The 17,179-nt window shown below is 41.8% G+C and overlaps 1 long non-coding RNA gene across 4 annotated transcripts in view; it reads right to left on the reverse strand.

Moving 5' to 3' along the window:
* The window catches only part of LOC118357215, a 76,020-nt gene extending 59,044 nt beyond the window's left edge, over window positions 1–16,976 (reverse strand). For all 4 annotated transcript variants that reach the window (XR_004820224.1, XR_004820222.1, XR_004820223.1 and 1 more), the window contains exon 1: window positions 16,723–16,976. This is a non-coding gene — a long non-coding RNA (uncharacterized LOC118357215). The remainder of the gene's footprint in view (window positions 1–16,722) is intronic.
* Between the last annotated feature and the right edge of the window lie 203 nt (window positions 16,977–17,179).

Consider the following 17,179-nt stretch of genomic DNA (forward strand, 5'->3'; position numbering starts at 1 on the left):
TTCAGAGAGCGCCTGGGTGGCTCAGTCGGTTAAGCGTCTGCCTTCGGCTCAGGTCATGATCCGGAGTCCTGGGATTGAGCCCACATTGGACTCCTGCTCAGCAGGGAGTCTGCTTCTCCCTCTGCCTCTCTCCCGCTCGTGCTCTCTCTCTCTAGCTCTCTCTCTCTCTCTCTCTCAAATAAATAAAATCTTTAAAAAAAAGAAAAAAGTTCAGAAAGAGGATATCATGGAGAATGTAATTTCCTTTAAGAATAAAGGAGCTGATTGGGGTGCCTGAGGGGCTAAATCAGTTAAGCAGCCCACTCTTGGTTTTAGCTCAGGTCATGATCTCAGAGTCCTGAGGTAGAGCCCTGCTTCAGGCTCCACACTCAGCAGGGAGTCTGCTTACGATTCTCTCCCTCCTTTTCCTTCTGCCCCTCCCCCGGTCTCTCTCTCTCTCAAAATAAATTAAATATTTTTTAAAAATTTTTTAAAGATTAAAGGAGCTGATAATGATATATTTCATTATAAAACCAAAATGAAATTACCATAATGTCCATTTATGGCCAGTTGAAAGAATTTTAAAAAAATGTTTAAAATAAGTGATTTGATTTTTTAAACCATTGTAAACTCTAGTTTTTTCTGGAGATAGAATATTGTTTGTGGGATTTGTTCAGGCACATATCCATGCTTTATATTTTTTCCTAGACTAACAGGTCATAAATAAAATTAGATGTTTCAAAGATGTCTTAATCATTAAAATAGCACAGTATTTTTTTTTTAATTCACTTTAAAATTACCCTTCTTTCTGGGAGTTGGAGATCTACCTATACAGAGCATGTATTTCAATCAAGTATTCCCTGCACACCTACCTGTGTTCATGGCTTTGTCAAGGGCTATAGAGTCCTGACTGGTGTAGGAATTAAGCCTGGGAGAAAGATATAGCTCTGTCTGAGGCAGTTTAAAGTAAGGGTAAAGGCACAAACTTTGCAAAAGACCACGTAGGATGTCATTCTCTGTCATTCCACTTACTACTCAGGTAATCTGGCCCAATTATTTACCTTTTCAGTCTTGGTTTAATCCTTACATCAGGGAAATTATAATCCCTAATACTTCAGGCTGCATGGAGATTAAATGAGATAATACATGAAAAGCTCCTGACAGTGTGCGGGAGATTGGAAAAATCTCACCAAATGTCGGGATTCTTGCCTTATCCTTAAGCTACATGTAGTCCAGACTCTAATACCCTCTGTACATCAAGTGGAGAGACAAAACAGAGTGTTTGGCACATAGACAACATTCAGTATACATGTGAAGGGTGATGAGTCAATTAACTGGCTAATTAATTAATATAACCAATGACTTTCCATAAAAGAACAGCAAAATCACAATGCTTCACTTCTGTGTAAGTTTTACAGTCTCTCCAATGAATGAGTCATGTCTAGAGGGCCGCATATTGCACAAGGAGGGATGGAAGCTAAACAGGGCAAGGGTCATGAGCTGAGGGGAAAGACATCTCCATTTTCAACCTATTTGTCCTTTCATCCAATTTGCTTTCAATCAGTGCTCTAGGCCTGCCTTCTTGGCTGCCCACTGAAGTCTCTAAAAGGGCAGCCTTAGAAACCATACTCTGTCCCCCACCATCCTCTCCACCTTCCCTGTCTTACCCCCATCACCACTCAGGGTACTGGATGCCATGGATTGAGCAATGAGTCTAAAGCTTGTCAATCAGAGTCTCCCTCAAAATTTTCAACTGAGAAATGCAGACGCAACTGACAGATAATGATGAACTCTATGACTGAGAGAGGTAATGTTGGAAAGTCAAGGCTGGTGGCATTGTTGAGTAAACAAAGGAAGCAGTTGGAAAGAGAAATGAGAGCAGATGTGTTAAGGAAAAGCAAAGATGAGGGGTCATGTAGCTCCTAATCTGGCCCAGGGTCAGAGTTAGTCCGGGTCCTGGAGTTGATTCCTGAGCTCCAGAGGCCCTAAGCATTCACAACTGCTAAGTGTCCTCTTCTTTGGCCAGGGACATTAATCTGAGACATGGCTGGTTGGGTCAACAGGGCGGTCTGAGCTGTGAAATGGTATATTCTCTGTCACATCATCTGACCTATATGAAGCCTTGCTATGAACCATCTGAGATATATTATCATGCAGTAAGATGGGAGAGAACAGACAAAGTTGACCCTTTGGATACTTATTCCCAATTAATTCATATTGTCTTATCATGAGTTAACAGTCTCAGCCCCAAGAAAAGACAGTCACTTCAATAAACGATGTTGAGGAAACTGGACAACAACATGCAGAAGAATGAATGAAATTGGACCACTTTCTTGCACTATATACAAAAATAAACTCAAAATGTAGTACAAGCTTAAATGTAAGACCAGAAACCATGAAACTCCTAGAAGAAAACATAAGTAGTAAACTCTTGGACATTGGTCTCAGCAATATTTTTTTGGGTCTTCCTCCTCAGGCAAGGACAACAATAGTAAAATAAATGCATGGGATTATGTCAAACTAAAACCTTTTGCACAACAAAGGAAACCATCAACAAACAAGAAGAGAACCTACTGGATGGGAGAAGATATTTGCAAATGATATAACTGAGGGATTAATAGCCAAAATATATAAAGAAGTCACACAATTCAATATCAAAAAAAACTAACACAGCAACTTAAAAATGGGCAGAGGATCTGAACAGACATTTCTCCAAAGAAGACATCCAGATGGCCAACAGACACATGGTAAGATGCTCAACCTCACTCATCATCAAGGGAATGCAAATCAAAAACCACAGAGAGATACCAAATCACACCTGTCGGAATGACTATTATGAAAAAGACAAGAAATTACAAGTGTTGGTGAGGATGTGGAGAAAAGGAAACCCTCGTTTACCATTGGTGGGAATGCAAACTGGTGCAGCCACTCTGGAAAACTGCAGGGAGGTTCCTCAAAAAATTAAAAATAGAACTACCATACAGTCCAGCAATTCCACTTCTGGAATATCCACTTTGGATATTTATCCAAAGAAAATGAAAACACTAATTTGAAAGGCCATATGCACCTCTGTGTTCACTGCAGCATTATTTACAATAGCCAAGCTATGGAAGCAACACACATGTCCCTCGATAGATAGCGAAATATTATTCAGCCCTGAAATCTTGCCATTTGCAACCATATGGATGCACCTAGAGGGTATTTTGCTAAGTGAAATAAATCAGACAGACAAAGACAAATACACAAATACCATATGATTTCACTTATAGAATCTAAAGAATCTAAAAAACAAAACAAACAAAACAGACTCATGGATACAGAGAACAATCTAGTAGCTGCCAGAGGGGATGGGTAAAATAGAGGAAGAAAATTCAAAAGTACAAAATTCCGGGCACCTGGGTGGCTCAGTTGGTTAAGCGACTGCCTTCGGCTCAGGTCATGATCCTGGAGTCCTGGGATCGAGTCCCACATCGGGCTCCCTGCTCAGCAGGGAGTCTGCTTCTCCCTCTGACCCTCTTCCCTCTCGTGCTCTCTCTCATTCTCTCTCTCAAATAAATAAATAAAATCTTTAAAAAAAAAGTACAAACTTCCAATTATAAAATAAATAAGACACAAGATGCGACACTGAGCATAGGAAATATGGTAAATAATACTGTACCAACTTTGTCTGGTGACAGATGGTAGCTAGATTTATGGTGGGCATTACTATGTAACATATATAAATGTTGAATCGCTATGTTGTACACCAGAAACTAACATGATATTGTACATCAACTATACTTCAATTAAAAATAAATAAATAAAAATAGAAGGCCCGAGACCTGAGGTAGTCAAGAAAACACAGCTGGAATTTTGGGCTTTTCTGACTTTTAAACAGTTCCTTGCTTGGGTGTGTTTTTGCAATACCAGCATATCTTTATTTGATTTCTTGGTGTCGGTCCATGACAGCCCAAACCTGGGTTACCATGGCCATGCCACCCTCTTCCCATGACTTATTCTCTCAGTACCTCGTCATTCCTCACATCCATAAAAGTCTTGAAGAGGTGGGAGTTATTTATTCAGAGAAGTAACGTAGCCTGTGCCAGAAAAGAAATTGCTGGGCGCCTGGGTGGCCCAGTTGGTTAAGCGACTGCCTTCAGCTCAGGTCATGATCCTGGAGTCCTGGGATCGAGTCCCACATCAGGCTCCCTGCTCGGCGAGGGGCCTGCTTCTCCCTCTAACCCTCCCCGCTCTCATGTACTCTCTCTCTCTCTCTCATTCTCACTATTTTTTTGTATATCTATCATCTATCTATCTATCTATCTATCTATCCATTTATCATCTAGCAACTAAAGTCTTTCTAGCCTAAAGAAAGAAAGTAAGCCCATGCACAAATTCTATCAAGTTCTAAGTTTGCCTGGGAAAGTAAAAGCAGAACCACACTTGGGACTCACATGCCCATGTTCATAGCAGCATTATTCATAATAGTCCACAGGTAGAAGCAACCCAGGTATCCACCGACAGATGAATGGATGAACCAAATGTGGCGTACACATACAATGGGGTATCATTCAACCTTCCAAAGAAGGAGATCCTGACACAGAAGGACAAATATTGTAGGATTCCACTTCTTTGAGGTACCCAGAATAGCCAAGTTCATAGAGACTGAATGGAGAATAATGGTGGCCAGGGGTGGGGGGGGAGGGGAAATGGGGAGTTAGTGTTTAATGGGGATTGGGTTTCAGTTTGGGATGATTACAAATTTCTGTGGGGACGCCTGGGTGGCTCAGTCGGTTAAGTCTGACTCCTGATCTCTGCTCAGGTCTTGATCTCAGGGTTGTGAGTTCGAGCGTGGAGCCTACTTAAAAAAAAAAAAAAATTTCTGTGGATGGATGGTGGCGATGGTTGCACAGCAATATGAATGTACTTAATGCCACCGACCTGTACATTTAAAAATGGTAAAGAAGGTACATTTTATGTTGTGTGTATTTTAACCCAATTTTTTAAAAAGCTGCACTGGGGTGAAAGCATTAAGGAGGTTGTCCTGCAAAACCCTTTCCATCGATCCATATATGTCTTTATGATAAGAGATTTTCTTTTAAGGTTACTTTTTAAAATAGAGCTCACCTAGGAAGAGACCATTTCGGGAAGGCACGGGACCTCTCGTTTTCTTCTCTGGGCATAGAATACCAGCCAAGTAAAACCATGGTTGAGTTAGAATCTGGACAGGATCAGTTCATTTTGTTCCTTCAACTCAATATTTCTCTTCCTCAAACTCCTCTCCATTTCATTGCAGGCACAGGGTGATCAGATCTCCACCCCAGGCCTGTGCTGCTGTCTTTGGCAGATCTCAGGCTGGAGCTTCCTCCTCCCCCGTGGAGGGCATTGCCCAACTGGCAGGTGTAATGAAAGGAGTTTTGTTTGAGATATATAGAGTAAAATCCTATTCACAGGCACTAAAATTGTCATTAATAAAGAGCTTTCATCAGAATGAGTTTGAATGTTGAAATGAAAGGTCGAAAGGTTTCACACTATTTCTCAATGTTTTAAATTCCACTTAAAAGTCTTATTCACTGTCATTGCTTTAAAAATATTTTTATTTTACTCTCTATGATTACTAGAAATGTGTCATCTCTCTAAATATATAACACTCCTAAATATGCATGCTTCTTTCATAGCCCAAATGTTCCCACGCTTTCAGCCTTTGGTGTTTCTCTTTCTTGAACAGTCAAATATACTCAAGCCAGCATCTCGTGCAAACTGCACAGAGACAGCACCCTCCCAATATTTAGGATCCCTGGAGGATCTGTGCTTCATGCATGAGAGCACAGGAAGAAACCTGATGGTGGATATTAGACCTCTTTTTCCTATAAATCATTGCCAACTTCCTGTTCCCCGGCCCAGGACTCTTTACCAGGCTGCTGGGGTCCTTGCCTTTGTCAGGTACCATTGCCCTCTGTCTTCTTACCCTGGGGGCCTCAAGTCCTTATCCCTAGGGCTGCCAGGGGGAAAATAGAATTCTTATTCTATGGTTATGTTTCCACAAGTTGGAAAATGCTCTCATGACATCAAGTTTTGCTCAGATGGCCCTTTCCCAATGAGATTTGGCCATACTGTTTAAGATTACAACCCATTGTTCTCCCACTCCTGATCTTCTTACCCTACTACCTTAGATTGTGTCTCCTGGAGCAAGTCTCTGAGACTGGATTCTTGAAGAGTGCTCGTGGAACACACAGCTGTAAGGAAGTAGGAAGGCAGGGTCAGGCAGAGAGGGATGCTGGCGTCCAACATGGCTGACACCGAGGCTTCAGCCAGCCCTCTAAGGAGCTCCCAAGCTGGAATAGCCCTCAGAATATTCCAAAGTGAGGAAGGGAATGGGTCTTTGTAACCCCAGGTCAGCCAGGCATTTCTCCTGAGCTGCACCCTGGGAGAGATATAACATTGAGCGAGGAAATCCCCAGAGGCTGAGAGCAATTCCAGGTCAAGGATGCAACTCTGACCATTGGCAGCTGATACTCCCAGAAGCTGGCGGATGGATGCACCTTGGCTCTGAAGAGGGGTCTGGGCTAAGCACCCATTATGCCTGCTCTGCTTTTTCTGTTTCCATGGCACCCATCACTCCTACCATGCTATATGATGTGCTCTAACATACTTATCACCATATCTATTGTTTATTGATTATCCTAGCTCCCTCTGCCACCCCCTGCTAGACTGAAGCTACATGAGAGCAGGACTCTTCATCTGCTTTGCTGGAAAAGTAGCACAAACACCAGGAACAGTGCCTGGCACTCCATAAATATTTGTTAATAAATGCCTCAGGATAAATGCTTAGTTAAGATTCGATATTTCTTCCTGCCAACCATCACTATAGGGAAGGGAATGGAAGATTTTTTTCTCTCTCTTTTCAGGGTAAATCTGAGGGGGGTTTCTTCTCCTTCCTATTACATACCAGTGGTTTCTGTCCACTCCAAGCTTGACCTTCAACTAGTCACCTGGTTTCCCAGGGGCTCACCCTCTTTACTTGGAAATGAAGTGAATTCCAACTCCTCTTCCTGTTTACTTATTCTAAGAATTTGTTGAGCACCTGCTGCTTGCCTGGCACTTTCCCTGTTATAATTTTTTAAACTCCAGTTCTAGAATTCTGTGAAGGAAGTATAGCACTACATATCATATTCTTCTAATCCTTTGTGAATAGAGAACTATAGATCCTATTCTGAGGAAGAACTTCAGGAAGCAAGTTCTGACAATTTCCAGGCGTACATTCTAGAACTTACAGAAACACACTGCTAAAAGTCTTCCTCTTTTTTAAATTCCCCCTGCCACAATTTGTCTGTGTGTCTCTTTATAAAGAATCATTTTTCATTAAACTCTGAGTTCCCCTTAAGAGAAACAAAAGTGGGGCGCCTGGGTGGCTCAGTCGTTGAGCGTCTGCCTTCGGCTCAGGTCATGATCCCAGGGTCCTGGGATCGAGTCCCACATCGGGCTCCCTGCTCCGTGGGAAGCCTGCTTCTCCCTCTTCCACTCCCCCTGCTTGTGTTCCTGCTCTCGCTGTGTCTCTCTCTGTCAAATAAATAAATAAAATCTTTAAAAAAAAAGAGAGAGAAACAAAAGTGTTTCTTATTGGAGCCCATCAGAGTGTCTGAAATATAGCAGATTCTCAATGTTTGTGGAAAATAATTAAAGAGTCCATGCACTTCTAGTTTTGAAATCTTATCCTTCAGCATTCTCTTTTCCCCAAAAAATGAACTTAATTAAAATAATTAGACTACAGGGGCACCTGAGTGGCTCAGTCTGTTAAGTGTCCAACTCTTGATTTTGGCTCAGGTCATGATCTCAGGGTCGTGAGATCGAGCCCCACATCAGACTCTGTGCTGGGCAAGGAACCTGCTGAAGATTCTCTCTCTCCCTCTCTGTCTGCCCCTCCCCTGCCTTGCTCTCAATCTCTCTAAAAAAAAATACATACATACATACATACATACGTACATACATAAAACAATGAGACTATACCCAATCACAGCACTGAGCAGCAATATGCCAAGACAGTTAGATGATTAGAATCTTACTTTGTCTCACGCAGATGAGGAAAAAAACAGAAACATTTATATCTGCTTGTAGATACTCCATCAAATCTATAGCTACTTTGATTTAAGTGTTGTTACTTTTAATAATGTGATGGACATCCAGTTTCACATGAATTATCCTGTTTAATTAACCCTTGTAACAATTCTATAATCCATTTTACTACCAAGGAGACTGCTGTACAGAGAAGTGGCTTGCGCAAGGTCACAGAACTTGGTAGCATCTGGATTCGTAGCTGGTTCCTTCTCAGTGCAGTGATGGGACTCTGCTCTACTGCTATATAACATCCATCTTAAGAAAGAATAGAACACTAATGGAGACACTAATGTCCCAAACTCTCAACCAACTAAATCTCTGCATGCTTTCAGACTAGCGGGTGTTATATTATTAATCTCCTCTTGAACTTTTCTGGAGGCTTCTGAAAACAGGTCAAGACTGATGACATTCTATGCCTAGGGTGCAGCTGTGTTCCCATGACCTCTTTCACCACTATCATGAAATTCCCTTCCATCGTTTTCATGCTCTTGTTCCCCTTTTCCAGCAATCTGGGTCTTCTTCGTTCTTGTTTTACTTCCTTGTTTTGGAGACGCTAATCCTCCCGTAGCTTCTTCAGTAGCATAAGAGGTCGATGTTTTAAGCCTTACATGTCTAGAAGATGTCTTTATTATTCTCCCACACATTCAACTAAGAGTTTGAACATAGAATTCTAGAACAGAATTCATTCTCTTTCAGATATTTAAAGGCATTGCTTCGTTGTCCTCTAGCTTCTAACAATACTACGGAAAAGTCTAACTATTATTTATTTGACTTTTCTCTCTTTCTCTCTCTGATTCTCGTAGGTCAATGTTTTATTTTCATCTGGTAAATGTGGGGGATATATTATAAATGTGTGGTTCACTCTGTCATCTTAACCCTGAAGTTCCAATCATGCATTTCTAACCACCCCCCAGCACAGAGCAAGTTGGAAGCTGCACGTGCTGAGCATTACAAAGGCCACTGGGCCAAGAGTAGAAGAGCAGGAGGCACTCACATGAGGTGAATACCACGCCATCACAGCAAAGAATGGAAAAAAAAAAAAAAAAGAGCCAGACACCAAAGTCTCATGACATAATGCTTTGGACTGACTGACTTTCCCTTTGCTCTTTCGTGCTCCCTCTTCACAGAAGACAGAGGCAGCCCCTTGACCTGTTTCACAAGATTCCTCTAGTATTTGCCTGACCGCTTGCAGTTCATCTTCACTAGTGTGGGTAGGCAATCAGGTATGCTGACAGGACTCTCTGTCTCTTATACATTGAAGTTGCCAGTTTTGTGTTTGTTACTTCATTCTTGGAACTGAATGATAATTCTGCCAACCTAAAAGACATACGATGGACTACAGGATCAGACTCGATTACCTTGATCCCAGGATCCAGACAAACTTGGTCCTAAACGTAAATCACGGTCCTGCTACAATATATTGGGCTTCCAGGATTGCACACATGGATAAAATGGTCCATAAACCCTGACTGCAAGATGGAGCAGTCAATACCTAACACTTACCAGAGGTTCATTTCCTCAACAAACATTTACTTTAGATACAAAGACCCTTTGATACAAAGTACATAAGGTGATAAATGGATCCTCTCAATCACTGTCACCATCATCCCCAAACACATATACACCCACAATTGTTCATGACCCATGCAGTGCCCCTTCTCTTGAAGACAGAAAATCCCCTCAAGTAGGTTTCATCAAAATGCACATTCCCCTGAAAGTACTTCCAGAATGAGTAAGAAGAGGCTTCTGAGAAGCAAGAGAACCATGGGCAAAGGATTGTGGCTCTCACAGGTCAGATGAAGAAAATGCTTTGGGGTGGGCCAAACATGAAAAGAATCCTGGGAGAGTGTGATGTTACAAGTTACAAGGGGTCAAGTTAACGAAGAAGAGAAGAATGGAGGAAGTTGACCAGCCAACGCCTCATGGTGAGTTCAGGAAGATGCTCTGAGAGAGAGAAGGGAATGGAAAGTGCCAGCAAGCACCAGGTAGGGAAAACAACAACTAACTCGGGGAGCAGAAAGTGGCCAGTGAGGAAAATTCCTTCCCACTCTTCCCCAACCGCCCCAGTACTAAAAGTCATTAACCCAATTCTTTCTTCAGTGCTGGCTTCAATTTACACAGATTAGAAAAACATCTCCCGCCCCGGCCTCGCCAAGCAGCCCATCATTTCATTTTTATTTTTCCCCAACTTTAAAAAAAAAAATTTCAACAACCCTAATATTTAGAAGAATGGCTCAGAAAATACCCACACTAGCCACCTAGACTCGACAACGGTTGCTATTCTATCACAAGCTCAGGCTCTTGAAGAACCCTTTGAATGTAGGGGTCGGGCATGGTGACACTTCACCTAAATGCTTCTGTGTCCATCTCCTAAAAATAAAGATATTCTTCCAAAGAGCCACAATGGAGCATCGCATCTAAGAAAATTCACAATAATTCCCTCTTATCGTCTAATACCCAGTCCATATTCAAATTTCTCCCGTTGTTCCCAAAATGCCTCTTAAAATAGCCACTCCTTTCCTGTTCTTCATCATCAAATTCTTCTTTGTTCTGGGTATTGTTTTGAGCCAGGATCTAATCAAGGTACACACACCACATCTGATGGTTAGGTCTCTTTAGACTCTTTTAATCTTTCATCTAGAACAGGTCCCTCACTTTTTATTCATAATATTGGGGTTTTGTTGTTTTGTTTTTGTTTTTCTTTTAAAAGATTTTATTTATTTATTTATTTGAGAGAGAGAGACACAGCGAGAGAGGGAACACAAGCAGAGGGAGTGTGAGAGGGAGAAGCAGGCTTCCCGCGGAGCAGGGAGTCCGATGCGGGGCCCGATCCCAGGACCCTGGGATCATGACCTGAGCCGAAGGCAAACACTTAACGACTGAGCCACCCAGGCGCCCCTTGTTTTTGTTTTCCTTTTGGTGTTTTTTGTTTGTTTGTTTTTTTTTTTCAAAAGTCCCTCACAGTTTTATAACATTTCCCATATTCTGGTCTGGCTGATTGTTTCACCATACTGCTATTTAACTTGTACATGGTCTAGCCCCTATATTTCCTGTTAGTTGAAGGATGGGTGTAGAGGCTTGATTAGATTTGGGTCAAACACTTTGGGCAAGGACAGTTTGTAGGTGATGTTGTGTAGTTCATGGGGCATCCTTCCAGAAGGGTGCCTCACCATGAGGGTTCCATCAAGTTTGGTCACCTTGAGTAAAGTGGTAACCATCAGATCTCTCTGTTGTCAAAGGCACCTTTCTTCTATGCAATTAGTAGGTGACTCTGCAGTGATCTGTTGGTATGTGTGAATATCTTGTCCCCCAACAACCCTCCACCCAATGGTTTAGCATCTATTGATGATCCTTGCTGATAACAATTATTACCTTAACAGCCCATCAATTATTTTTTTTAAGATTTTATTTATTTGAGAGAGAGAGCGAGCGAGCAAGTGAAAGCACAGGCAGTGGAGAGAGAGGGAGAAGTAGGCTCTCCACTGAGCAGGGAGCCCGACTCGGGGCTCAATCCCAGGACTCTGGGATCAAGACCTAAGCCAAAGGCAGAGGCTTAACCAGCTGAGCCACCCAGGTGCCCCAACAGCCCATCAATTATTTTTTTTTAAAGATTTTATTTTTATTTATTTGAGAGAGAGAGTGAGAGAGCACACAGGAGCAGGGGGAGGGGCAGAGGGAGAAGCAGACTCCCTACTCAGCAGGGACCCCGATGCGGGGCTAGATCCCAGGACCCTGAGATCATGACCTGAGCCAAAGGCAGCAGCTTAACCGAATGAGCCACCCACCAGCCCATCAATTATTAAGTGCCTAAAGGATGAGTGGGAAGAAGAGAAAGGAGTGTCAAGGGAAGAACAGAGAACAAGGCAAATAGAGCAAAGATCCAAAATCTTTGCCAAGGCCCTCTTCAATTTACATTTAACTGTTTTCAGAGTCATGCGTCCTGAGTCCTTTAAGGAAATGCTGGCCTGAAGCAATAAGCAAAGAAAGGCATAAGCAAGATTCTGTCACTTTAGGAAGACGTGAATGCATTTCAGTGAGTCTAGGCATCTACATTTTGTTCTGAACTTCATCCCCAGCTGTAGCCCCGAAAGAGCTAACAAGTCAGGGGTAGGTATGCCGCCGTGCTCCAAACCTGGTATTTGGACTGTGGATATCCTATATAACCAGGAGGAGGTAGTGCTAGATCAGGCAATCTGGACCTCTTCCTACAGGGCTGGTTTATAGAACACACTCAACAATAGCCATTTATCCAGAACTCTCAGTTCCAAATCTTTACTTCTTTCCAAATAGTACTCGCCACACTGTCCAAAACAGGTTTCTTTGGAAAGAAACAAGTGGTCACTTTGTTGACCTGTTGAATACATGCATTGTCTTAGGTAAATTGCTCTCTTTCAGAGTTTAGGAAATTAAGTCTGTCCCTCTAAAGAGTTTACTGAATGCCCACATCAATGAATATTTCACATCTACTCATATCTTGAAATCACTTCAAGTGATCTCAAAGCACACATCTTTTCTAAGACATCCAAAACTGAAAACTTTTTTCCCGTTCTGGGGCACTCTGATTCTAGTTATGACAAGCAAGAACCTAACCCTCCAAACGCAACTTCAAGTTTTACTAATAAACATGAGGAGGCAAGCAGAGACCCTCTGGCAAAGAATGCAAAATCTAATAAGAGGGGTAAGTCATATAGAAATTTTATAGCCCACAAGAGAGTATGAGATGCAGTCAGAAATGGGGGCAAAAGGCTGTGAGGAAGACAGCCGTGCAGATCTCTCTGACTGGAGGAATCGAGGGTGTCTCCCCGGAGCTCCCCCAGGAATGGAAAAGTATTCCCCCACAGTAGGAACAGACTCCTGGGACGTCAGCCAGTGCTGACTCACCAGGTAATTATGAAAATCTAAACGTATGCTGCTCTAGACAAGTTATGGTTTCATGACTCCCTGGAGAGGACTATAATTATTTCAAGGAGAAAATTTTTTTTTAGACCTTATACTTTTTTTTAAAAATGCATTTTAAGAGGACAGAAATGCAGATTCACTTTAGTTTGCTTTTAATGCATGCATGATTTTTAAGAAGAGGGAGAGAAAGGAAATTATATTTTCAAGCAAACAGCAACAGGGTGCTCCAGCTCCTAATGGGTCGGGAATTTGGAATCACTGCTCCAGACAGCAGATGCTGGATAAATGATGAATAGACAAATTCTTCAGATGCTTTTTTATAAAGGACTATAGTGTCTCTTGTCAGTAATTTCACCCCACCCCTGCCTTCTAGCCTCCCGGTCCCTAACCATCTTTTGTGTCATGTCTTGTATGCCACCCATTACCAGCAAACTAACTTCACACAGGCCTTCCATTTCCTCTTCAGAAGTGACTGCAGATTTGCCAGAGACCAACTTTACCGGGGCTCAGAAAAACCCAACTAAACAAAACATTCCAACTACTCAAAAACGAGAGGGCAAGAAACCCGTAATCTAAGAAATTTACAGCCAATGATACAATCTCATTATCCATATCAGCAGTGGGGGCCACTTTAGGTGGTGGAAGCAAATTTGAACTTTAAAAATAAAATGAAGGGGGGTGGGGAAACGTCAGCCCCATGATCCGGAAACATGGTAAAATTGTGTGATTTTTTTCTAGCACATAACTAATAATATTGTTTCTGATACTGAAGGAAGACAACATCATTCTCTTGTTTATAAAAGTTTAGGCCTAGAAAAACTTCCTTCATGTTAGGGATGGAAAATTCTGCTTGAAGCCTCTATTCCTGTCTCTTTAATTATCTTTTCTTTTACTCATCCCTTTCATCATTAAAAAAAAAAAGAAAAAAAACCTAACCTGTGTCATGTCTTGTTATACAGGACATGTGAATAATAAACAGCAGGACACGTGACTAATAAACAGCAGGACACAGTTGTCCTACCCTGCTGAAACAAAGTGGCTGATAGAAAAAGTGCCCCTTCATTTGGTGAAGTTTAAGGTCCATGACACTAACCACAATTTGACTAATGGGTTTCCTGTCAGCTTTCCCTGAAACACTCTTGCCACAAAGAAAGTCATTTCCCTTCTTCTTTGACCCTGAACCCAACAGGGGCTATCTGAAGAGCAGTCACCTTAGTACCTGGGACCACCAAACACAGGAGCATTGAATGAATGAAGGTGTAGCCCATTAAAGATATAGTAAAAATAATTAGGAAGAGAATGCCCAAGAGAAGGGCCAGACTGAAGGCAATCACCAAGGCGGTGATGTGGGCCTTCATCTGATGGCTTTCTGTTAGTTCCATCCTTAGCCCTGTCCTTGTCATGAGGAGAAGCATGGGCAGGTGTGAGGTTGTGCAGGTTGGCCTCACAAGATATTCTGACAAAAGAGAGGGCAAGTGCAACCAGATACCACGTAACCATTACAAGAATTATAAATGGTAACGTAAATGTAGTAAATGCTCAAAGTCTAATGATTAGAGGAGAGACACTGCAAGTCTTTTAAAGGAAGATTTAAAGAAATAAAAAACTCACATACCACTTAGTACCTTTCTAAACTTGAGTTATTGAATACTTACTGCTTGATCTAAATCCTTTTTCTTACTTCTGTTTCTGCCTCTAACTTTTCTGCTTTCTTTGAAGATTTAAAAAAAAAAGACTATCTGCATTTTCCTTTGTTTATAACTTTGCCATAAAGACACCCCTGAGCTGTTTACAACAGATCAGTAAGAACTTCAGGAGGAGACAACATCACAAAGTTGGACAGAGCCAGCACCCCAGCTCAGGCCGCCAAGAATTCAAAGCTGGCGCTAACCTTGACAAGTGGGTTTAAACCTCACTCTACCTCAGTTTCTTCATCTGTAAAATGGAGACAACTAAAACACCTATCTCATGTGGTTGCTGTGTAGATTAAATGAAACAATCCAGGTCAACTGTGTGGCACTGTGCCTGAGAGCAGATTAACAGTGTGTCATTACTGTTGCTATTATGATCATCACCACATGCCTCCCCAGCAATGCCAGCTAATCTCTGAGCACTGAGATCTTTCTCTCCTTCTCCTGGAGAGCTCTGTAGGAAAGGAATTTCCTCTTCCAGGGAGCTTTGGCTGCAAAACAAATACTGAATAATAAATAATTAAATAACAATTAAAAAAAGAATGTAGACATTTACACAATGGGCAACCACAAAGCAAGACTGGCTTCTTCCAATGGATGAATGTTTCCCCTGGCAGCTAGCTTTTTAAGAGTCTTTCCCACCATTTTAACCAAGCAGAAGAATGGCAAAAATGAAGTTATCACATGGTTTCCTTAGCATCCAAATTTAATTCAGTTGAAGAAAGGGAAAGATGGAAAGGACCGAGGGACTTGATGGCTAGTTAGAAAGCAGGGAGCATTCGTATGTTAAAAATAAGTCCACTGGGCCAATTCATACTTCAATTTGCTTGTTCCATGTCCTGGATTTTTTTTATTTGTTTAGTTGTTTTTTTTCTAGGTAAAGTGTTTCAGGTTATAGTGGCGGGCTTCATATGCTTTTTCACCACAGATGAAGCAAGTCACCTTCAAGATCTGATTTTTTTTAAAGATTATTTATTTATTCATTTATTCATTCATTCATTCATTTATTTATTTATTTTGAGAGAGAGTGTGTGTGTGTATGTGTGTGTGAGCAGGGGAGGGGGGCAGAAGGAGAGGGAGAGAGAATCCTCAAGAAGACTCCCTGCTGAGCATGGAGACTGACTCAGGGCTGGATCCCATGAGCCTGAGATCATGACCTCAGCCGAAATCAAGAGTTGGACGCTCAATTGACTGAGCCACCCAGGCGCCCCTGATTCTTTATCTATATAAGTTCACCAGATGACTAGTCAGCATTAAACAAAAGGATGAGGTTAATACAAATCCCCCCAAAATAAACTCTCCTGTTAAGTAGCAAAATCAAATACTTTAAGCTCTTGGTAGATAACCAAGTTAATTGTGAATCCTCATTTCTTCACCAATCATAAAGCCCTGTCTCAGGGTTTCCAAAAGATACTTTAGATTTGCTAACCTTCCAGATAGGGCTCACCTGAACTTTCGGTGACCCACCTCTCATGTTTACATTCTCCCAAAGCTCTAGGGTATCCAGTGGTTGAGTTCTCTCCCTATACAACAAAACTGAAGGTTCTGGGTATGGACCAGTTCAAATCACAACCACCAAAGGCACAGCAGAAATGGACAGAAATGCCAGCCACGGAGCCTCCAATGGTGTATTCTTCTGTAGAATTAGTTTTACTTATATTGTGATTCTAAGCATTAAATCTTGTCACTAATCCCTTACTGTGCAATTCCTACCACCCACCAGAAGGTATAGAAAGTTGAATCAGATACTCCTTCCTTAGGTTCCCAAGAGCTAATAATTTAAAATATAGATTATTCACAAAGGCTTAGTTTCATTCCAAAAAGAAATGTGGGGGGTCAGTTTGGTTGTTCCTTTTAATCTGTTTGATACAGACTTTGTGTCCTTCTCTGGCCATCTACTTATCATCTTCATGAGAAGGAAGTTCTTCTTATGTATCCAGGCTTTCTTAAGCGGAACAAAGTTAAGACAACTCTTTAACCAAAAGAGAATGCTAAAAAGGTTATAGTAAAAGAGAGACTGAGAAATCGATATATTAGCACTCCTTGGCTGAGAACTTACCTTACCAAATCCATCCCGACTAAGATAGAGATAGATGATACTGTCAGTCTGACTGGTGGTGCTGTTCTTAGAAAAACAAAGCAAACAGCTCAAATCCATTTCCTAGAACCGATGGCTGGCAGATTTTACCAGTTTCCACGGTAAGAAATATATTTACACCTTGACCCAGTCCACAGGCACATGAACTGAAACAAAGGTTTCACAAGTCAGCACCTCCCCCAACTGCAGGCAGTGCTCAGTGGTGTTTGCCAACTCAGCTTGACTTCATTTTTGAAATGCTGGTTGTGACTTAGTAACTGATTTCACTACACTAATGGGTTGCAATTCACAGTTGGAAAAACCATGCCCTAGAAAATCACCTCCTGTGCTTCATAGGTCAAGCAAAGTGCTCATGAGGCAAAGACCATTGTTTCAGTTCCTATTCCAGTCCCTGACTGAACACTGCTTCTCAATCGCC

This window comes from Zalophus californianus, chromosome 7 (genome assembly GCF_009762305.2).
Source record: "Zalophus californianus isolate mZalCal1 chromosome 7, mZalCal1.pri.v2, whole genome shotgun sequence".
Classification (NCBI taxonomy): domain Eukaryota; kingdom Metazoa; phylum Chordata; class Mammalia; order Carnivora; family Otariidae; genus Zalophus; species Zalophus californianus.